Genomic DNA, 26,029 nt, shown 5'->3' with positions numbered 1-26,029 from the left:
ACAATGTTTTAAAGACCATATTGTCACAAAAGAAAATTATCGAACCATAATCATGTTTCAAGTTAAACCTATATCAAAATGTCTAAGTTTCCCGTTTATCCTAACTGCAACCTGAATGAAATCATTATTTATTCACTTAGTCATGTCAACTGCAGAATAAGAAATTTAACAATAAAAAATGCACAATGCCTCAAATTACAGAAGTAAGCTTCCAACATTGTCGTCTACCACTGCTTACCATCTTCCAAAACAAATGTCAATATCTAGAAACATAAACAGAAAATCAATATGGCTCTATTGACTAGTTCCTTTTTCCCATGGTTGAAACAATACGTCCACAGAACACCAAATTCCATAAAAAAACATCAGACCACCATCGAAAACAACAAATAACTTTGTGTCATCGTACAACCTGCAGGTGTTGACTTTGATCTATGAAAATGTCTACAACTTTTTAAAATTGCACTGAAAAAATTCCTCATAAACTAACCCGACAACCATTTAACAAAATGCCAATAACCCTAATATTGTTGTTTAATACATTGTTGCAATTTAAATACAAATACCCTTGTTAGAGTAACCATCGTGCCCTAACAAAACATGCAATTCAAATACTATAACGCCCAACCCAGATTCATTCAAGCATCGCGGTATTATCTTAGAGCTGTATGACTGATAAAACATCGCATAGAAACTATATAACTAAATCACATACCCAGTAACATAAAAGACACATAATATTACACAATTCCACCACACTCAACAAAAACTCATCTGCAAACTTAGATTTCATAGCAAGTACTCAATACCCACATCCAAACTTGGGAATATACAGACCTCGGCAATTTTATTGACAAACCTTGTGTATGCCCCAACCTTGGATATTGATATGTGATACTTTCATTAAGAAAATTTAACATTTGAGATTTACAATTCAAAATAACACAAACATAACAGTAAAAAGGATAGGGTTTAAGGAAGGCCCCCTACCTCTGTTCACTAAAAGAGGAAGAACCCAATAAAAATTGATGCCAAAAGCCCGAAATGCCCAAGTTGACAACTTGAGAGAAACCTTGAACACCAAGAATAATAGAGGCTATGTGAAATTCAACCTTCTCGGCCTCATAAAACAGAGCTTTTTCCCCAAACATGTTGCCTATGCAATAGCAACGTCTCACAGATGTATTACATCACAATGCAAGTGGCCCAAAACCCGGCCAAAACCAAACAAACACAAAACTAAATGAAATGGCTGACCCAGTCCTTGGGTACCATTAATTCCCTCATAAAAGAGCATTAATTTCAACTACAGTGTCGAGTATAGAAGGCAGTCCAAATCCACTGCCAAACTTGGCTTACAAACAATTAACATAATTCCACATAAAAACATTCGAAACCCTCTAGGGTTTTAGGGAGAATAAATCTTCATAGATATTAAGACTACGAATTAATCAAACATATGCAAAGTTAACTTGAATATCTCCCACATTAATTTATGTGAATCAATATATATGAGTGATTATTTCACATTAAAACTTATATGAATTGTGTGTGAATTTTTGTTAAATATTCACACACACACACACACACACACACACAGATATATATATTAACACAGGTCTACTACAGAAAAGTGAACTAAATTTCTCAAAAGTTATAAAAACATCATTATAAAGGAGAAATTCCCAATAACACCATCTAACTCAAACTTTAGTATCAGATCCGAGTTCAAACATGAACTAGGAATCAATGTACTCAGACAGATCAAAATAGCTGAATCCTCAAAACAATAAACTGACATAAACAGATAATGATCACTATAACTGTATCAGCACAGACCACATTTTAGCTAACTAAATTAACCAATAGATAAATAAAGTTTGATAGTATCATAACAATGAACTTTGAAACACAATAACAACTGAAGCAACTAAGAGAAACAGGAAGAAGTAAGGTCAGGCATGATAGAATTTGATTTCATGCCAATAGGCATATAGATAGAAGTGAAAATAATAAGGGATACCCTACAAAATAAATAACTAGGAGAGGATTGGAGTCATTTACCTCCCTTATCCAAAGGGCTGCTAGGTATAGCTACTCTAACATCAATGAACCCACCATTTGCACTTCATCCTTGGGTAGAATAGGAATCAACAATAATACCTCCCTTGGTGTAGCTAAAAAATGAAGTTTTAACTCCCCAAAGGAGATATATGGAGTACACAAAAGAAAATGGTATGATAGAGTTGATAAAGGAAGTCAAAATACCAAAACCTATTAAAGGTGATGCTAAGAGATTGGCCTTTATCATGAAAATCCAGAACAAAGTTCTATTGGCACACATTTTCATCTCTCCTTCCCATATAAATACTAAAGATATTTCTTCGAAATACTATCAAATGTGGGAGATAATGTTGTGAAGGACTATAGTTGATGTGGCAAAGGTTCTAATCACCATTTTCCTGAAGTGAGTGTTTACACACTTGAATAAGGGTGAGTCAAAAAAAATTGTGTTAAGAAAGAAGAATGAACTTCTAAGAGCATATGTTAATAATATAGTGGGCTTGATTGACACCAACCATCTAGAGATTTCTCTAGGGGTTGCTCTTCAAAAGAAATAGTGAGAAAAGATTTCAAAATAGAGTGATTCATTTTGGATGCATGAAAAAAGTAGCATCATAGTTTTAAAGATAGGTGAATATAAATAATTGAAGGTAATTCAATTAGAGGATGGAGTGCATACTTGGGCCACTAATTTGGAAGCTTTGAAGACCAAGCTTTGGTCATAGTAATAGATCAATATCTTGGGCTAATGGATGGAGTGCATACATGGGCCACTAATTTGAAAACTTTGAAGACTATCAAAGATTAGAGGTATTGGATGTTGATGGATGTATATATAGTAGAAGAATTGGATAAAATAGATTATTGGATTGAGAAGATATCATTTGACAATAAATTTATGATAGGATTATATGAGGATATTTAGGATATGAAAAATGAAGCTCAAAAGTAATTTTTAGAGGCAAATAAGTGTGACAGTGCCTCCAACCTAGAGATTTTTGGGGATAAGGCAAGAACTTAGCTTTCTTCAGTTGAAATAGTAGTTTAATTTTTTAAATAACTATTTGAGATAGCTTCCTCTAAATACAATATTAGATAGATTTTTTAGACTAAAGAAGCACTCCTGGAGTTAGATTCCAAGTTGGAAGATTTTGCAGATATTATCCTAGAAATCAGTAAATACTTACAAGTGGTGCATAATAGGTATAATTCATTAGATTTTATAGGAACTCAAGAGATCATTGCCCTCATCCAAAATTTCAGACATCTAAACATCATTTTGGTCCAAGGGGAAGAAATTCTAGATGATACAAATTGAGTTTTGACACCTAAGAAAATTCTGTCATTTTTTGTTTTGTTCACTGTAAGAAGGTGCAATTTTCACAAAGGTGTTCCTACCATAAAGTTCACCAAACATAGAGGTTTCAAAAATTTTGATGCAAAATTAGTGTGCCAATAGTTAACTATCAATTCTATTTTTGATCCTTTCATGCAACAGAAGCATATTTCGTTAGTATTTTAACTCCTAGAGACACACAGAGAAGGTCGATCTTGCATATTTTGAAGCTCTAATTATTTCTACATCAACTAAAGGATTATATTTTCTTATCTTCTTATTCTTTCATTTTTTAGACATTTAAAGGATCATGCACCCTTTAATTGATATAAACAATAGTGGAGTCTTACTTAGCACCATCTAGAGATTTAATTTGTGTATAGTCAACATTATTTTATTATTTTAGCATAGTGTTTGCATTAAAAAATATCTCATTCCTAACATAAAATAAGGAGAGGGTTTTTTATAAATACAGAGCTATAATGTGTATTCAAGGCTAGTATTTTGATGCAATAAAGTATGTTGTTGCTGCTCTCATTCTATGTGAAGTATTTCTCATTGGAATGTGTATTTATTTTATGAATTTAATGTTCATGAAAAGAAATGATGCCAATGTGTATTAATTATGGTGTGATCTATTAATTTTGGTGTTTTTAATATGTTAAAAAATTACTTGTGTTATCATGAATTAGAGAAAGGATCACATTTAAGTTCTTACATAGCAATTTGTCTCATGTGAGTGCACTTTTTCTGGCTGCATGATTTGAGGAATTATGAAACATCTTATGGTTTTTAATGATTCCCTCTAACCATTGCATCAATGGATTTGAGGAAGCACTTATCCTAATTTCATCGGTTTCATACTTGATCATTTTGAAGGTTTATTTCAAAGGAGCATTGTTGCTTTGACTTATGTCCATTAGGAATTTCATTTTCAGCAATTTTCTTTGATTTCTTGTTACCCTAACTCTATTATTTTCTTTTGAAATACTTGGTTAAAGTAGAAATTCATATAGTTGCATTATTAGAATTTGTATTCATCAATAAATCAAAAAATACAAAAAACATATTCATTTGTGGATTGCGTTCTTTTAGGAATTGTGTAGATTAAAGTACTAGGAAAGGCCTCCTTGTGAACATTCACATTTATCTTTGATTGAGATATCTAGTAGGTTGAAAAATAACCATCTGGAACTTGGAGTTGGCCAATTTGATCATCTTTTCAAGAGATAAATTTGTGAGAGAAAATGCAAGTGGCATCATGCAAAATGACTACTCAACACAATCTTTCATTAATTAACCTAAAAACATGACTTGAGTTTCCCTCTTCACTAATTAAAGATAAATTCATTGATAAGCCTTAATCTCTAATAACTAGAATAGATAATCTATCACTTAAAATCATTTCCATTTGTTTCCTGTTAGGGTTCTTTCCTTATTTTCTCCTTAGTTCCTTGATGCTCTATCCAATAGACTTACTAAAGATATTATAAAAAATGAAATAATATGAGAATAATTTGACATTAATGAAAACTAGTATAGTTGATGAATAATACAACACATGGCTTTTCTTATCCCATCAGCAAATTTTCAATTAATTATGCCAAAAATCTCCCCCTTTGGAATCGATGGAAAACCATTCAATCTACTAGGCAATGTAGTCCTGTGCCAAAGAACCAATCTCCCTCATTCAATATGCTATGCATGATCTTTTGAATTATCTTCATCCTATCATCTCTGACTCTTCATCTCTTCTCTCTTGATTACAAAACTTCTCCCCCTCTGACAATAATATCAAAGGTGTAATACCTTTTATAATCTTACTTTTATTATGATGTTTATGTAATTTCCTTTTTTCCATGACTATTCTAGTCCCGAGAAACCCCTATCTATATCAGTACATGTAGAAGGTATTATGTTAGACTCTATATCAAATGATATACTCTACATCTTTTTAGTTGATTTTTGATAGGGGTAGAACCCCTAATTTGCTTCTCAAGAGCTCAAATCTTCCTCTTGATAATGGATTTGTAAATTTATTAGAAAATCATTCCTTAAATGAAACATATTATTGTTTAACTTCTTTACTCTATACTTTCTCTCTCACAAAATGATACTTTATGGCTATGCGTTTGATTTTTTAGTGAGTTACCCGGTTCTTGGATATGCTAATAGCACTAGTGTTGTCACAATGTATTACAAAAAGTTCTTTAATTGGTTCATGTATTCCTTCTAAAAAGAAATCATCCATAAAACTTGTTGAACATTGATTACATCTTCCACATATACTACTTTTCCAATCAATTGTGATATAGAATTCTACTTCTTACTAATCCATGCAACTAGTCATTCTCCCAAGAAAAATGCACCACCACTTGTGCTATTTTTGTAATCAATATTGCCTCCCTAATTTTCATTTGTGTAGAATTTCAAATCAAATTTCACTTTATTTTCATAGCATTAATTGAAATCTTGAGTACTTATGAGGAATTGGAATATTTATTTGACTAATGTTACATTTGATTCCTTAGGTTATAATGAAAATATTGCAATAATTCCTATAGCTTGAGCTATGTATGGTCTTTTGTGAGCAACATATTGTATCATCCCTATCATAGATATGTATAATGTTTCATTCAGTTCCTTGGATTCATCTTCTTTAGATAATTTACAATCAATGATAGCTTTAGATTCTTCCATTTTAAATGTCTTGAATATTTCTTTTATGTATTTCAACTAAGCAATGTAACTACCATTTTCCATCTATTGTACTAAAATTTTGACATGAATAAATTTATTTCTCCAATTATGGACATTTCAAGTCCATTCCTCATATCTTCTACAAATCACATACTTAATGCATTATCTCCTCCAAATATTATGCCATCCACAAAGATTTCAGCAATTGGAACTCTATCTTGACTTTTAGTCTTAAGATGCATATTGCAGGTCTAACTTGTTCCGAGAAATCTTATTCTAATCAAATAAGTGTTACCTTTCATACCATGCTTTCAGTGTCTTCTTTAGTCCATATAAATATTTATGCAATCTACATACCAAGCCTTTTCCTTATTCTGTAGAAAAATCCTCTGGTTGTTCAATATAGACCTCCTCCTCTAATACTCCATTTAGAAATGTTGATCTCACGTTCATTTGATAAACTTTAAATCCTTTATATGCTACATATGCCAATAATATTCTTACTCCTTCAAGTTTGACTACTAGGAAAAATGTCTCTCCATAAGCTAACCCGTCGTCCTATGTGTATCCTTTACAAACTATCCTTGTTTTATTTTTTATCACTTCTCCACTTTCATTCAATACATTCCTAAATGCCCACTTATGTCCAGTAACATTTGTGTCCTTGGGTCTAGGAACTAGTGACAAAGTTATGTTGTTTCTCAATTTGATCAAGTTCTTCCTTCATAGCTTGTTTCTAATATTCATCTTTCAAAGCATCTTTCACCATTTTAGGTTCTATCTTTGACATCAAACATGTAGAATTCATCTTTCATACCTTACTTATGGACACTACTCCTTCATTTATGTCTCCAGTTATGTCTAAAATCCTATGATTAATCCTTATCCTCTTTGATGTAATAGGTTCTAAAATTAAATTTGTATCCTTAGTTTGATCTTGTTGGGGTGTTGTCGGTAGACTATTAAACCAGTTCATGCAGTTGTTGGTTGTATTCTTGTCATGTTCAAAGGAAAGCCAAGATGGTTAACTTCCTCCCTTTCTAGCCATGTCAAATCTTCTACTAGCCTCCCTTTCCATTTGACTAGGTATTCTTCATAAGTCATGTTCCTTGCACTTTTTCCAACACAACTATCAAGTATCTCCTCAATGTCCTTTGTAGTCAAACTAGTTACTAGAATAATCCACTACACTTCTACAACTTCATCTCAATCACCTTCTTTATAATACTCTATCAAATTTTAAATGTTAAATATTGGTGAAATGTTCAATTTAATAGGAAACTCCACTTCATAGTCCAAACTTCTTTATTTTCAACTTATTATATATACCCACTGGAAAACTATCCTTTCTCAAATGAGCCATGACTTTATTTCCAATTTGAAATTCCTTATACCTCATTTTCACATCTTTCTTATTATTTCACTATGTATTCATCTTTATAATGTGCTTCCTCACATCCTCATATATATTCTTCAAATGTTGAGCAAATTCTGCTACTTCAGCACTACTTATTTCTCTTTTATCTAACAACCTCAATTCAAAAGCATTTTTGGGACTACTCCAATACAAAATCTAGAATGGTGATGTAATAGATCTCCTATTGAAAAAATTATTATATGTAAATTCATCCTATGGTAAAAATCAGATCTCATCCTTTTGGCTTATCGTCATCTAAGAATCTTAGCAAATTTCCCAAACTCTTATTCACTACCTCTATTTGTCTATCAACGTGTGGATGATGTGATTATCTAAAATTCAGCTATGTATTTAATTTCTTCCATAATGTATGCCAAAAATATCCAACAAATTTGGTATCTCAATATGAAACTATACACTTTCACAGACCATGTATTCTCACCACTTCTCTAAAAAACAAGTTTGCCACATGAACTTCATCACTCGTCTTCTTTTAGAGAATGAAATGTGCCTGCTTTGAAAACCTATCAGCCACCACAAAAATAGAATCATTCCCTTACTACATCTTGGTAATCGAAGAATGAAATCCATGCTGACATCCTCCCATGACTTCTCTAGTACAGGTAATGGCTGATAGAACCCCATAATTTGCTTCACTCCTTTTACAATCTAACATACTCTACAACTCTGTACAAACTTCTTCACATATTTCTACAACTATGGCCAATAATTATTATTATCAACCAAAAAAATGGTCTTATCTCTCCCAAAATGTCTAGCCAATCCTCCACTATGTTTCTCCTTGATGAGATTCTCTCTCATAGAACTTTTTGGAATGCACAACTAACTTCCTTTCAATATCATACCATCTTGGATTAAAGTCCAACCACCCTATCCTATCAAGTGTAATAGGTTTTATACAATCCTTCGAAGCTTCACCAAAATCAAGATCCTCTAGATACAAATTACTAAGTTCCTTGAGCCCAAACACCTCAATCTACATCTCTATTAGCAAAAATTGTCTTCTACTAAGAGCATCTACAACTCGAATAGACTTCCCACTCATGTGTTTCAAAAAAAATGTATAACTTTGCAAAAACTCAACCCACTTGAAAATTCCTCTGGTTTAATTATCCTTGAATATTCAAATACTACAAAGCTTGATGATCAGTATACAAAAAAACCTTCTTAGGAAGAAGATAGTGTCTCCACTTCTTCAATGCCAAAACTATAACATAAAATTCCTAATCATAAGTTCATAATTTTTTTTTTTTGGAATCAATCAACTTCTCACTGAAATAAGCAATAGTTCTACCTTCTTGGTTTAAAACAACTCCTATTGCAGTACCACTAGAATCAAAATCTACTTGAAACACCTTGTTAAACTCTAGAAATTTTGAAAAAGGTTTCTTTGTAACTTTCTATTTCAATAGATTAAAACTCTTATCTACTTCTACAATCCACTTACATTCTTTTCTATCCCCTGTCATTGTTTAAGTCAAGGGTACACAAATACTGCTAAAACCTCTTATTAATTTTCTATAAAATCTAGCCAGTCCAGGAAAAGATATTACCTCTATAACACTGTCTGGAGCAAACCATTCAAGGATACTGTTCACTTTCTCTAGGTCCATTTTCAGACCTTTTACTAAAACTACAAATCCTAGGTACACCAAATCCTTCACAAAATTGAACTTCTTCAAGTTTATCAACAACTTTTTCCCCTCAACTTATCAAACACCTTTCACATATGCATCAAACGCTCATCCAAAATATTACTAAAGATAAAAATATCATCTTGGTAAATAATGGAAAACTTACCTATAAAATCCTTTAGTACCTCATTCATGATCCACACGAAAGTGCTTGGTGCATTGGTTAACCCAAAAGACATGACTAACCACTCATACAATCCTTCCTTTCTCTTGAAGGGAGTCTTCCACTCATCTCCTTCTCTGATGTGAATCTAATGGTATTCATTATTTAGATCTAGCTATGTCGAATACAAAGATCCACTCAAATAGTCCATAATATCACTCATCCCTAGAAATGGGAATATGTACTTGATTGTGATATTGTTGATAGCATAAGAATCTATGCACATCCTACATTCTTCATTCTTCTTTAGAGCTAATATTGTTGGTACAACACATGGACTCAAACTCTCTTTAAGAAACCCCTTCTACAACATCTCATGCACTTGTCTATTCAAATTCTCACTTTCTACTAGTGTTATTATCTACGATTCCTTGTTTGGAAAACTAGCTCCAGGAATCAAATCCATTTGGTGATCGATCTTGCTTATTGGTGGTAATCCATCAGGCACATTATTAGATATAATATCTAGAAATTCTTCCAATAAATTTGCAACTTCTATAGGTACTTCTTCTACTTCTTCTTTTCCATCTTTTGGAATTATCACAACATACATTTTCCCATGCCTCATACCCTCTAAATACTTATTTCCATGAAAAATAGACTCTAGAAACAATACATACATTTTCATATGTATCCTTCAATGGCTTGAGCTAACGTTTCATTTCATCTTTTGTTAAAGTGTAGGTATTTGTACACCCATTGTGTATAGCATGATTGTCAAACTGCCATGGCCTACCCAAAAAAATATGACATATGTCCTTGGGTATGATATCACACAAAACCTAATCCTGGTAGCTTCCAATCTTGAACTTCACTGAGCATTTATCACTGACCATGACCTTGTGGTATCTTACACCCAGGCAATATGATCTAGACATGGTGTTTCTATCTCTTTAGCTTCAACTTTGTGACTATCTCTTTTGACACTAGATTGTTAGTAATTCTACCATTAATGATCACACCACAACACTTATCTTCACATTTGCACCTTGTGCAAAATTAGCTCCTTCTTTGATCAAGTTCATTCTCACCACTCAAAAGGAATTTTTTGTTAACTAAGACTTCTCCTCTTTCATCATCTTTAGAATGTGATGATCTGGTACTTCATCAACATGCACAACTTTGGCTTGGACTTTTTTTCTTCTATCAATCTTTATTTTTTTTTTGGAGAATTCAAATGCTCTATGCCCATTCTTCTACATACTAAAAAAATTTTCCATAAAAATCTCCTCTTCTAGATCCTTGCCCTCCACCTCTTGCTCTTTGACCTCTATTATTTTGGTCATAGAAGTTAGAATTATTTCCACTTTGGTTGTGAGTACTATTGCTAACCTCATTCTTATTCTTCTAACCATCATTTCAGCCTCTATAAAATTGCCTACCAGATCTTCTATCATGACCTCTTCCACTAATCTTGTTATCATATTTCTTTCTCAGCTTCTTAACTCTGAACAAAAACTAGTATTCCTCCTCAATAATAGTCATTTGAACCAAGCTCAACTCCTCATGAATTCTTGGCCCTAACCCATTAAGAGAATGTGATACTTTCTCCTTATTGGCTTTTGCATGGCCGGTTCTTATGAGATCTTGATAGAACTCCTTGGTATACTCTTTAACAAATCTTCTTGCATGCTTTCTTCAGTAGATCAAGCTAATTATTTAAAGGAATAAAATGCCACTTTCATTTCGTCTTCTATTTCTCTCTAACTAAATTTCTTGCCACTAGATCTTCACATGTCCCTTTAGTTTCACCTTCATAAAATTGACCCTATCAGGATCCCTAATATCTTCTTACTCAAATTATTCCTCCAATTCATTGATCTAGTCGATCAACTCATCTAGGTTAAGATTTCTTGAAAATGTGGGAACCTCAATCCTAGGTCTTGTTCCAATCTTGGAGATGGCCTTGAAAATTCTTCTTCTACATTTAGAACTACCTCTACTTCATCATTTTCTTCTTCTTCATCTTCACCCTTTCTTTCATCTCTTATGAAAAGATTTATTCATCTACACATTTGTTCTTTCAATGCTTACATCTATATTTAGAGGGCTCTAATACTTGCAATTATAACACCTACAACTCTTCCACCACACTCTCTTTATGGAGGTATTTTTGCACTTCCATTGAAACCCTAGTGAAAAATGCCTCACAATAGGGGATCGGTCTATGCACATAGCCCAAACCAAGGTCCTAGTGTGAACTACCTCACAGTCAATGATTTTTCCACACACTCAAGAATTCCAACTCTAATACCACTTAATGAAGGGTGCTCTCCTTAATACCATAAACACATAACATAAATAATGAAATGAAAGAAATTTGTGAGAACAAAATATGGGCTTCATATTATCACCACAAATGCAAAATTATAGAATTCAAGATTATAATATACTATCCCACATGGGCACCTTCAATACAATAATCTATAAGACAAAGCTATGAGCTATCACCCAAAGTCATCCTAGACAATGTATGGGTATTTCTTAAATAGGCAATTTTATGTCATTTGAAAAGGTTCTAGACACTCAAACTTAATACCTAGGGCCAACAAACCCTAACAATACATATAGAGTTGACCAAATGCATTTTTTACATTTATTTTGGAAGTTTTAGTTGGCCCAACTTTGGAAGGCCATAACTTTTGAACTATTTCTCTAATTGGCTATTATAACCACTTTTTAAAATCCTCAACTCTTGATCTCTAGGCTTGAATTCATGCTAGTGCACATCTATTAAGTTTTTAGGCCTCATCTAAGAGTATTTAGGCCTCCAACAATGAGCTAGAAGTTTTTATTAAAAAAATCTACACAAAAAATTTGCAATAAAGCTATGAATACTCATTATATGGCATTGAGCCTTAGCTACTAGGCTGATATATCCAGGATGAATATCCATCTCTGAAATTGGGACATTTCAAGCTAGTGTGACTAATTTGCTAAGTAGAAAGCCCACAGACAAAATAAATTTGCACTAAGACAACCCTTATTCAAGAAATAAAAGGAAATATTTTTGGGTGATGCAATATTTCTCTTACACCCAGGATGCTCCTGAATCAAGAGAAAATCAAATAAGGAGATTCAATTTAGACATTTAAGAAAGAATATCTATAATCCACTTCATGAGATAAAACTAAAGGATTGGGTACTGAGACATTATAACTAGGTATTAGCAAAAAATTCTTAATAGAGTGGTTTTAACAAACCTAGTTAAATCTCCTCACATAGTGCTTACTTAAGTGTAAGTTTAAATAATTTAATCAAGGTAGACTTAAGAGTCCTGTAATGCTTTTAACTGAGTAGGACCCTCATAGGGTAGATCATCATAGGTGATCAATATTGTAGCCCTAACAAGAAATCTTTATTACTACAATAGTGGAGATTTATGGGATGTCATCCCCAACCCCCAATTTCACCTTCACCTTGGAGGGTTTCTAGGTAACCAAAATATTTGTATATATTTTCATGTTGATGGCTAACATATATAGTTAGATTTATTTCAATTTTATAGTACATGATAATGTGATATATGATCTAATTATGAGATGGATTAGCTATGAATATAGTTAATATGTTATTTTTTGGAGTTAAAAAACTTATAGATCTCCATTCACCCACCCCCCCTGCTTCCCAATAAGACTTCCAACAATGTGTATAAAAATTCTAACTTGTGTATAGTGGTAATGTTGGGCATTCATTTTGCATGAGGTCAATGGTAGGAATCCATTGCATAATTCCTCTCTTGAAAAGAAAATCTTTTTAAGGATCCACTCCAAAGTTTAGTGTTTGTCTTGCAACATACCAAAATCCACTTAGTAGAAGATAAATGTGAATGTTCACAAGAAGGCCTTTTCTGGTATGAACTATACTTTTGTCTCAGAATCGAAGTAAATTTGTTCACTGTCTCAAAATAACACACCAAAAAGAACAATATTTTTCTATTTTTCAATGAATGCAACTCTAACAATGCAGCTAATATGAGGTCCTATTCTAATCAAGGGGTTAGCAAAGAAAATAATGATACTAAAATAAAATAATGAGAAATTGAAATAACTTGGAATTGGAATCTTAAACAAACATAAGCTACAAAACACAACACGCTGCAAGCTAAACCTTCAAAGAAATCATTAGGAAACCAATGAAAACAAGAGCAACACTTCCTAGAATCCACTGATGCAATCATCAATGAGAATCTTTAACAATCAAATGATATTTCACTCTTCATCAAATTGCAAGCCCATGAAAAGTGCACTCATGTGAGATGAAAATCTATGCAGGCACAATTTGGTGATCTCTTCACAAGCTCATTACATCAAAGAAATTTGTAAATCTGTAGCAAACACCAAAACTAAAAGATCACACAACCAGAAACAATGCAATAAACTTTTGGCTCAATCAAAATCTCATGAATAAAATCCACAAAAATATGACACATTCAGGCAAGAATAACTACACTCCAAATGCGAGCACCAAAAGCATAATTTTATTGCATAGTAATGGTGGCTTTTGTAACATTTTACAATGGGGTATTTATAAGAAATCATCTCCTCAATTTGTGTTGAGAGTGAGAGATATTCTTCATGCAATAAAATGCTTTTAGCTAATAAAAACAAACTAAATATATACAAACTAACAATTAATCTAGTGCTTAGAAGGACTCCATCCATATTTTATTCATTAGTTGGATGCATGAGCCCTTTACATGTAAAAAAAAAAGAAGATACGAGAGGGAAAGTAGGATGAGGCCTTTAGTTGAAGTGGAAGTGCATGGAGGCATCAAAAATAGAAGCTAACCCTTCACTAGGCATGTGTATGAGTTAACTTGTCATTAGAATGCACTCCCAATGCATGGAAAGTGCTATTTTTGGAAGTGGTAGTTAACTATTGGCACACCTCTGAATTGTGGAGCTATAGACCTGTGGAGCTACATGAAAATGTGATGCTACAGAGCTATAGACTTGCGAACCTTCGAAACTTAGTTCACCAAAAAATCAAAGCTCTCAATTTTGAAAGGTTTTGCTCAAATGGGGTTTTAGATCACTTTTTGTGTACATTCTTTGCCCCTTTTTGATGATTTATACCCTCTTTATAGCCAATCACTTTCATAGACTTGAACTCCTTCTACTTCGTCAATCTAAAATCCCAAGGCACCTACGTTGAATCTTGTCATTAATAGCTGCATAAGATGAGGAACGTAATCCACTTCGTGTGTCCAACCTTTGTATCTTCAACCTTTGTCCTCTCCAACTACCCTATCCTTCCCGACAAGAAACCAAGTGATCTAGATTATCCAAAATGATCAAATGTTGGAAAAATTTTCATTTTTTTTCACAAGTTTTTCTAGTCATTTTTAAATGGCTTTTTCGGAGGTCTTCTACTCAAAATTTCAAGTTGAAAGCCTCATTGGTCCTTAAAACTGGGCAGCCAAAGGCTCACTATTTTAGGGACTGAAATTAGATCTTCAGTTATTCTTTCCAATTGTGTAAATGATTTTGATTTTCAAGCTATAGGCCAAAAGTTATGACCCTGACAAGTTGAGGATGCCATTTTTACCTACGCAAAGAAGCACATATTAGTCTATAGAGTTGACAATGCATAATTAAGACAAACACCTCTAAAAGACAAATTTTAGTGCACCTTGTGCACCTCGGAGGTGCACTAGGTGTGTCCTTTTATTTTATTTTTTTTATTTTTTATTTTATTATTATTATTTTTATTATTTGGTGAGGTGAACAGGGGTGCATGTGTGAAGTGGTATGAAAAGTGGCATGAATGCACACTCAAGGCGGTGTGAACGAACAGTGCCTTGGGCACACACGACAATGTGAACACGTGCACGGCACCTGGCGCGCGAATATAAAATAATTTTTTGTATTTTTTCTTTTTTCTATTTTTGTGTTTTTCCAAATTTTTTACCCTAAAATTGTAACTCTAACAAAACTTTATTCTCTCGACTCTCGAACTGTGAGTCTAGGAGTCAAACAAAAGTAGAAGGTTCCCATTCCTAGTGAGGAATGGGGCATGTGTTGTGGACACCACAATAGGTAATAAATAGGTTGCACTTCATTTTGAGGTTTCAGTGTATATTTGTTAGAAAATCAATAAAATATGCAATAGTGCCAAGAGGGAATATGTCCTTACATAGTATAAATTTCTCATCTAACAACCTTAATCTGTGTGTAACCTATGTAATCATAAAATTATTATTCTTGATGCATCTTCATAAAATCAGCAATGCATATATCCCTTTTCAATAAGTTGCACTTTTTTAATTAATTTCAATATTTAACACCAAATGTTATTCACTTGTATTTTCTAATAGAAACTAGTGCCTTACCAATTTTATGTGTGCTATGTAGATGTAGCCTTTTGTGCAACATATTGAAACCACCACATGTAGAACAAAGATTTTTCAAATAAGTCATCTTATAATAAATGCACCCATTATCGCATCTATAATGAACACTTGAAATAAATGATCTAGTGACTTAGGAGGTTCTTGTATACCAAATTCCTACAAAGCATCATTAGTGTGTATTAGCTTACCATTTCTTTTTAGCAAAACCTAACTCCTTTTTCCTTGTATAGTTCCTTTATGGTGGAGTTTAATTTTTCATTAAAATCAATTATTTAATTCTTTAGAAAGAGTTAAATATCACTCTTTAAGTGAAATTTAATTATTATTAACAATTAATTTGTAAGGTTTTGTAAAATGAAACACTAGCGTCCTTCATAAAAACTTACATAGTTTTTACATGAGATGATTTAATTCTTTTAAGATGTAAGGTTTTTGTGAAAATTGAGTTCTAAGTGGGAAGATTAAATGGGATGGGATAATTTTTTTAAAGAGATGTTTGGTAAAAGAAGTTGAGGCACTACCCTAGTTCTTCACCATTGTAATTTCTTCAAAAGTGGAAATTTAGATTGTAAAAGGGCTTCCCTCCTCTATGGGAAAAATTGTAACCAAAATCACAAGATTTTATTTACAATAAAGAGTTGGTGAAATAGAGATTTTTTAAAAAGACACTTTATCCTCATGAATTTATTTCATTCGAGGGTCTATGTACTATTGGAATGAGAATGATTTGTATGTCATTATTTTAGAGGTATATTAGTGATCTCTGTGTCATCAATATTTTTGGAATTATTTACTTGTAGATTTCAAAAAAAATTGTTAGTCTTTATGCTTTCAATATTTCTTGATTATCTACAGACATGAAAGTATATACATAGCCTATGTGCAAAACAAATTTTTATTTCTTCTATTCACTATAAGTTTCCATAGTTAAATTATTAATAGACCTTGTTCTATTAGCAATCAATTATAGTTCATTTGGTTGCAAATAACCAAGGAGAGGGAAAACTAGAATTATTTTAAATACAAATAAATCTATAATTAAGCGAGCTACCCCCTTTCAAAGTAGAGGAGAATTACCATGTTCATAATTATTTGTTCTAGTGTTATAAGAATTTTTCATTTCCATTGGGCAGATTTTGTGAACAATTTATAGTGAAAATTTACTTGCTAACATAATTAGTGACTTTGCTAGGGATTGAAGTGCCTTGTGGATTCAATTTTTAGATATTTAGAGGTACCTCCCCCAAGATGGAGGTTGGAAGATCTATTGAAGATGAATACCTAAAGGTATTTCAGAGATATCCAAAAAAAATGGAAGGATGATCTATTGTAAAAAATGAGGATAATGTAGACGTCTTCATATTATTTTTATCATCATTTATAACAAATCCAATTAGAGAGGTTGCGGGATATTTGGCTAAGGAATTGAGATGGTTGAAGTATTTCTATGATGCTATCCTCATCAAAAAAGACTTCCTAAGCAAGAGATGAAAGTAGAAGAATAAGCATGTGAAGATGAAGAAGAGGAGAGTCAATGTGTTCTTCAACCTCAAAAAGGTATATTTTCCATACTAAATTTTGAAAGAATCAATTCAAAAATATACATTTAAGGAACCACATAAGTAGTCACAAGATCAAGGTACATAAAGAGTTATAAATATCCTTGTGAAAAATGAAATAGATATAAATAATGTGGTAGAAATAGTTTATTATATATTTATTCTTCGTTTTGTGCATATATCTCTTATAGATAAGATGAATGTTTCACTGGTCTTATTGAATGTCCTTATGAAAAATATTCCTCTGTTTCACCAAACATTGGCTCGAAAAGGTTCCTACTTTTTCAAATCTATAAATGGTCATATTTAGATTCTAGGTTTTTCCCTCTCTCCTTGTCATGGCCCTGACAGTTCTACATCTGACACCTTGGATCCTAAGATTAGTTTAAATTTTTGGATAATTTAGTACTTGTTGAATTTATTTTAACTCTAGTATCATTATGTTAAACTCAATGAGAATTTAGACGTTACTAAAATTTGATTCTCAGAATAGATGTTTTAATACTTTTAGTATTGTGTTTTATTTAGAATCTTATTATCTGAATCAATTTAGATTCAGGAATCAAATTTTAAATAATAAAGCAATGATAGTATGGTTTCAGTTTTACTATTCATCTAGTTCATACTTTCAGACTTATATTTGTGGTGGCATTAAGTTTTAGCAGCACCTTGAATCTATTATTTGTTGGATTTAATTATATATATTTATATTTATATATATATATATATAATTATATAAGTATAACATTGTATAAATAAATATATATATACATATAATATAAGTGCATTTATTATGAAATAATTTTATATATATATATATATAAGCACACATGCACACACACACACACACACACACACACACACACACACATATATTTTTTCATATATAAATAAATAAATAAATAAATATATATATATATATATATGTGTGTGTGTGTGTGTGTGTGTATGTATGTATGTATTTATGTGTGTGCTACATAAATACATATATATATATATATATATATATATATTTATTTATTTATTTATGAACTAATATATATATATATACACACACACATATATATACATATACATATATATATATACATATATATACATATACATATATATATATATATACATATATATACATATACATATATATATATACATATATATACATATACATATATATACATATACATATATATATACATATACATATATATATACATATATATACATATACATATATATATATACATATATATATATATGTATATGTATATATATATATACATATACATATATATATATATATATATATATATATATATATATGTATATGTATATATATATGTATATGTATATATATGTATATGTATATATGTATATGTATATATATATGTATATGTATATATATGTATATATATATGTATATGTATATATATATGTATATGTATATATATGTATATATATATGTATATGTATATCCTCATGCATATCTATCTAAGTTAGTGCCTAAACTAACCTATCGCATGGAATTAAAACTAAGTCTAAACCTAAACTGGAAGCATAGCCTATGCTTATCAATGCGTAATTTGAACTTGGCATTGTTTTGGACTGGGCATTGGTGGCCATGTTTATTGAAATTAAAGGCTGGCAAGTTCTTCAAATGTCGAGCTGGTACCACTGTTGCCAAGTGTTGAAGAAGGCTGAGAGAGTGGGGATTTAGGGATAAGCTCACAGTTATGAGCATTACTTCGCATGTCTAGTCGTTCTATTTGCTAGGTGTTAGTTGTAACTTGATTTCATTTTACCATTATGAACTTCAGTTGAAAAAATATGAAACCTCTGTTGAACAAGTTTCTTGGCGGTAATTTTAGGGAACTATTAGCCATGAAGGAGATTTTTGACTCACTCCAGCTCTATATATGTTCGCAAATTTGTACTTTTCATGGTGTCTATCATTCTGTGGTTGCATTTTCTCAATTCTATTTTCTTAAGGGTTTCATTAATATCTCCATGACAAGCTTTAAAAGGGTTTGGAGGCTTGGGCTGTGAGTATGAAGTAAAGGGCTCTCCAGGTAGCTTTTCTTGTGTATCACTCTGCACTTTTACAGGCAGGGGGCTTTTCTTTAACTTTATCCTCTATTTTTTTTTATGTTCATTTAAATATGGTGATTGATATCGACATCCAAGCATGGATATAAGTAGGGTTCGACATTGTATGTTGCTGAAGCTTGTTTATACTCATACTTGAGTGTGGGTATGGGGATTTCAATTTGGTAATGTTGTTTGTTTTTGGGTTTTGTTATATTTTATGAATGAATCATGGCTGTAGTTCATTTTGAGAATGTGTAATCAACATATGGTTATTAGCTTCTATTGAGCCAAGCTCTGTGTGTACCATACCTCTGTGTCTATTTTATTTTTTTGGTTGTATGTGACTCGGCCACATGTTGGAAATGATTGAAATGATCATAAAAACAATTGTTGGAATAATATATGGAACTAGTAAAGAATGTCCTCAATCATTGTTTTGTCATTGATGTCAAACTTGCTACTTGCAGGGATGACAATTTTTTTAGCAATCCAAATACTATCAATTAGTTGATTGTCAAGGTGGAAGCAATCAATAAGATGTAACTAGAACACCTAGAGAATGGTTCAAGTTATGATGCTGTAATGAAGTATAAGGATCAGTCAAGCCATTAATGAAACAGTGTATTGGATGACATGCTAAAAGATACAAAGAATGAGTACACTGAAACATATCAAAGATCTAAGGTTTTAGCTAAGTATTTTGTAAAGCTCAAACTAAGTTCATTAGTAAGTGTTGAGCAAGCTAGTAAGAGCCAAGAAAATTCTTAGTCAAGTGCCAAGCAAGCTCAAGTGCTGAGAAAGTTCAAGTGTTGAGTAGAACCAAGTGCCGAGCAAGTATAGGTGTCGAGTAACATAGAGGTGCTGAGCACCAGTAACTCAATGGTGTCAAATAACATAGAGGTTCCGAGCACTAGTAACTCAATGGTGCTGAGTAACACAGAGGTGTCGAGCACCAGTAACTCAATAATTTCGAGTTGCTGCATTATTTAGGAAATCAATGATTCGCCAAATCTAAACTGACAAAGTTGTTATCTAAAAATTTGTGAATTAAAAGGAAGATAAGAATGATGAGTTGGTGGCACAGAACACCATGTAGAACATTTTTTGATACAATTGGCAAAGAAAACAAGATATGGGGTAGATACATTGTATCCTACCTAATCCATTTTTGAAACCCTAAAATTAGAGAGGGAGAATTGAGCAGCAAAGGAAAATCAGACTTGTATATAAGAAGACATAAGTTAATGGAAAAGAAAGTGGAAGAGAGTGAAAAAGAAGGGATAGTGAGAGAGAGAGCCCTGTTCAAGCATTAAAGCATGAAATGCTAAGGAACTCTGTTTGGATAGACGACCACAAGGATGATTGCATTGGCAGAATGAGTAGGAAAACTCAAGGAGACGAAGCTTGAGAGGGAGACAAGCAAGTCAGAACTAAAGTGATTGAAGCCAAGCATAAGGATTGAACTAAAAGAGTGATCTGAAATCTGCAAAGTATGTTGTAAGTTATGTCAGATCAAAAGACCATTATCATTACTTTCTAGAAATTGTAACAATAAGATAAATCCTATGGACTTAGGTTGGTTTAACAGCCATTAGATAAATCCTTTAACAGGGTGACATTCCAAGTGGATGTTCTAAAAGACCTTTAACCAGGCCCATTCCTAACAGTTTGGTGAAATCATCTAACAAGGTCACATTTAATAGTGTGTTGTAAGCATTTAACAAGGCATCACTTCAGAAGAGTGAGAATCAAGTAGCATGTTACTGGTGGTTTTTCCTAAATTGGGTTTCCACTTAAATCATTGTGTTATGTGTTGATCTTGAATGTTTTATCTTTGCATGTTGATTTACAGTAATTTGCTTATATGACTGTTTTAAGTTTGAACAGATGAAAAAGGTATGGATTCATTAGAAAGGTATTAATAGGGAATTTTGGACCTTGAATAACTAATTCACCCCCCCTCTCAATTATTCTAAAGAATTCTAACAATTGGTATCAGAGCCTGACTGCTAATTCAGTTAAAGGGACTACTAGTAGAAAAGATCAAAATGCCAAAGAGAGAGGTTCCCAAGCTCAACAAAGACAAGTTTGTTGCATGGTAAAGTTTGATGAAGCTACATGTTGAATCCATAGGAGATTATGCCCAAAATTCAATTGCCACTGAACATGTAGATCCAACAGGTGCTCCTACTACTGAAGACATGAAAAACAAACAAGAACACAACCAGACAATGTTGGAGATTACCTCTGCACTCAACTATGCTGAATTTGATGATATCAAAGGATGTGACACTGCATTCAAAATGTTGAAAGCCCTATCAAACATCTATGGAGGAGATCAGAATGTACAAAGAGAAAAAAGAGAAAGTCTCAGAGGAAAATTTGATGGCATGAAAATGGAAGAAAATGAGAATGCTGCTCAGTATGGTGCAAGAATAAAGGAAGTGGTAAGTGCAATAAGATGCCTGAATGGTCAACTGGATGAAGATACTATTAATAGTAAGTTCTTAAGAACCGTGCTTCCTATCTATGCTATTAGAGTATCATAAATACAAGAGCTAAGATGTATACCAGGAAACAACCTAAGCTTTGAAGGTATAATAGGTAGACTCACTGCATTTGAGTTATCTAACTTTGACAACTACAAACCTAAAAATGTTGAATCTTCTTTTAAGGCCAAGTTATCACTAAATGATGTCGAACAGGTGAAATCAAGGAAAGGAAGAAAAATGAAGTATGTATCTAGTGACAGTAGCACTGATGAGGAAGATGTGGAACAATTGGAAGCATTGCTCGCTAGAAGATTTCACAGGGGCAAAGGAAAATTCAAAGGTAAGATGCCTATCATTTGTTTCAATTGCAATAGTAGGTCATATTGTGGCAAGATGTCCACAAAAAAAGGATTCCAAGGAAGGCAAAATATACAAGAACAAAAGAGATGATGACAAGAGAGATTACAAAGAAAAAGGTAAGAAGTGTTATATTGTTGAAGAAAATTCTGATGTCAATGATGATGAAGTTGTTTATGTAGCCATGAAGGACCAATCTGATGAAGAATTAGCCACAGCACTGGTGACATGTATAAACAAGAATGACAGATGGATCATAGACAGTGGATGCTCACATCACATGACAGGAGACAAAAGTAAGTTTGTTAACTTTACTCAGTATGATGGAAATAGTGTTAGATTTGGTAATGATGCTCCATGTCAAATCAGAGGAAAAGGTTCCAATAAGCTCACAGACCGAATTTCATGTGACAATGCATACTCTATTGAAGGATTAAACTACAATTTACTGAGTGTCTCACAATTAGGCAATATAGGTTGCAAAGTAGAATTTGAAAAAAAAACTGCAAAAATCTATGACAATGATGGTAAAGTAATAGGAAAAGGTGATCAAACAAAGAGTAATTTGTTTTACCTTGATGATGCTTCTTGTCTATTTGCAAAATTTGATGATGAATGGTTATGGCATAGAAGATTATGTCATGTCAACTTTGACAATCTGGTCAAAATCAGTAAACTGAAGAAAGTCAGAGGTCTACCAAAATTGAAGAAGCCTGATAATATCATGTGTAAACAATGTCAGCTAGGAAAGATGACAAAGTCAAGTTTCAAAAGCAAAAACTATACATCTAAAGAGATACTTGAGTTAGTTCACATTGACTTATGTGGTCCAATGGAAATACAAAGCTATAGAGGAGATAAATACATAATGTTATTTGTTGATGACTATTCCAGGATGATGATTGTTATGTTCTTAAAACAAAAATCTGATGCTTTTCAAATGTTTAAGTGGTATGTGGCCAGAGTTGAAAAGGAAACTCAAAAAAGCTTGAAATGTCTAAGATCAGATAGAGGTGGTGAATTTACATCAAATGAATTCGAGATATTCTGTAATGACAATGGAATCAAAAGATAGACATCAGCTCCTAGAACTCCCCCACAGAATGGAATTGCTGAAAGAAGAAACAGATTTGTAATTGATTGTGCCAGAACATTAATGGTGGAAAAGAATGTTGCTCTAAAATACTGGAGAGAAGCTAAAAGTGTAGCTGTTCATACATTGAACCAAGTACAAGTCAAGAAAGGTACAAATACAACACCTTTTGAATTATGGTATGGTTACTCACCAAATGTAAAACATTTCAAACTATTTGGTTGCAAATGTTTTATCTTTAAAGATGTTAGAAATGGAAAAATTGATGCAAAAAGTCATGAAGGTATATTTCTTGGTTACTCCACAAGAAGTTAGGCATATAAGTGTTTGAATGTTAACACTAACAAAATTGTGAAAAGTGCAAATGTACACTTTGATGAGCACACAGAAGTCCAAGCCGAAGAACCAAAGAAAATGGAAGAATACAGAACCTTTGTATATTCTTATGAAGGAATGACTGCTGATGAGGATGATTTCAATCAAATTGAAAGTCAACAACAAGTGTCAGTTTCAGCTGATTCACAACCAGTGAATGTCGAGCTGCATTCAGAAGCCGAGTTACAGAATGAAGAAAATGCACAATCCAATTCAGAAGATAGCATACATGATGAAGAACAACCTGATAATGAAGAGCATAGTGATCCTGAATCCGAAAGATCAAAAAGGGAAACAAGGACAGAGCCAAGATTATCCAAATATGTAAAAAGACATCACCCTGTTGAACAAATAACTGGTGACAAAGATGCAAGACAAATGAAAAGGAATAGACTAAGACATGAATCATGTCTGATCAGCAAATCTAAACCCAAGACAGTATACAGTGCATTACAAGATGGTGACTGGTATAAAGCTATGGAAGAAGAAATTGATCAAATAAGAAAAAATGAAACTTGGAGTTTGGTTCCCAGACCAAGTGACAAGAATGTGATTGGCACCAAATGGGTATTCAGAAACAAACTAGATAAGAATGGTGAGATTACCAGAAATAAAGCCAGATTAGTATGCAAGGGTTATGCTCAAGAAGAAGGAATAGATTATGGAGAAACATTCGCTCCTGTTGCAAGAATGGAAGGAGTAAGAACTTTACTTGCATATGCTTCCTACAAAGAATTCAAAGTCTATCAAATGGATGTAAAATCCGCCTTCTTAAATGGTATACTAGAAGAAGAAGTCTACATTGAACAACCAGAAGGACTTGTTGATGAAAACAATAGGGATATGGTGTGTAAGTTACATAAAGCACTCTATGGTTTGAAACAAGCACCTAGAGCATGGTATGAGAGACTTCACAAGTATCTAGTGCAAATTGGATTTGAAAGAACTAATGATAACAGCAACATGTACATCAAAGCTGAAGAAGGTAAAGACATTATTGTTTCTGAAATTTTTGTCGATGACATTGTATTTGGTGGTAAGGAAGTACTTTGCAAAGGCTTTGCTGAAAAAATGAAACATGAATTTGAAGTGTCTATGTTTGGAGAAATCAAATTTTTTGTTGGATTACAAGTTCATCGACTCAAACATGGAATATTTATAACACAATCAAAATACATCAAAGAAATTCTTAAAACATTTGGATTGGAGGAATCCAAACCAGTCAGCACACCAATGGCCACAGGGAATAAGCTATCCAAAAATGATGAGTCAGCTGAAGTCAATCAAACAATGTACAGATCCATGACTGGAAAACTACAATATGTTGTACACAGTAGATCAGACATAGCATTAGCAGTTGGAATAGTTGCTAGTTCTCTGCTAATCCTAAACAAAATCATCTAATAGTAGTAAAAAGAATAATGAGATATCTCAAAGGGATTGATGATTTTGGTCTATACTACAAAAAGAATGGAAAATTTGAACTCAATGCATATATAGATGCAGACTGGGGAGGAAACATTGATGATAAAAAAAGCACAAGTGGAGGTGCATTATTTTTAGGCAAAAAGCTAGTTACCTGGACTAGCAAGAAACAAACATGTATATCCTAGTCCACTGCAGAATCAGAATATGTGGCAGCTGCAGTCAATTGTACAAACGTTGTATGGCTCACACATCTATTGAATGGAATGAAAGAAGAGGTAACAAAACCGGTGATATTGTATTGTGATAATACAAGTGCTATAAACATATCCAAAAATCTAGTGATGCATGCAAAAACCAAGCATATTGCAATCAAGTATCATTATGTCAGAGAATTGGTAGAAGACAAACAAGTGAAATTGGAATACATTCACACAAAGGAACAAACTGTAGATATCTTCACCAAACCATTTCCCAAGGATGCCTATGAATATATTAAAGGCAAGCTGGGGGTTATACCCCTAAGTCAAGCAGTTTAAGGCAACAAGGAAGATTCCTTGCATCAACAGGAATAAATCATTGAAATATTAACAGGTTGATGCAAAGGATGACAGCAGGAACAGAAACTCCAAATCAGTCACAAGCATGGTGAAAGAGGGAGAAAGACAACAAGATGCCAAAGCTTATATTTTGCATAATAAAGATGCTACATCTTTGGCATTTATGTCAAAGAGGGAGAAATATGCAGAAAACTGATCAATGCAAAGTAAGAGGGAGATATATATGAAAGAGGGAGATATATGTGATCAGTAGTGAAAATGCAGCAAATCAATACAATCTTGGTGGTAACTGAATTGATTACTTGATCAGTTTGGTTTGCCATCAATTCC

The sequence above is a fragment of the Cupressus sempervirens genome, chromosome 7 (assembly GCF_028749045.1).
Source record: "Cupressus sempervirens isolate cs-2001-9-10 chromosome 7, ASM2874904v1, whole genome shotgun sequence".
Lineage (NCBI taxonomy): Eukaryota > Viridiplantae > Streptophyta > Pinopsida > Cupressales > Cupressaceae > Cupressus > Cupressus sempervirens.
This window is presented reverse-complemented; position numbering follows the sequence as displayed.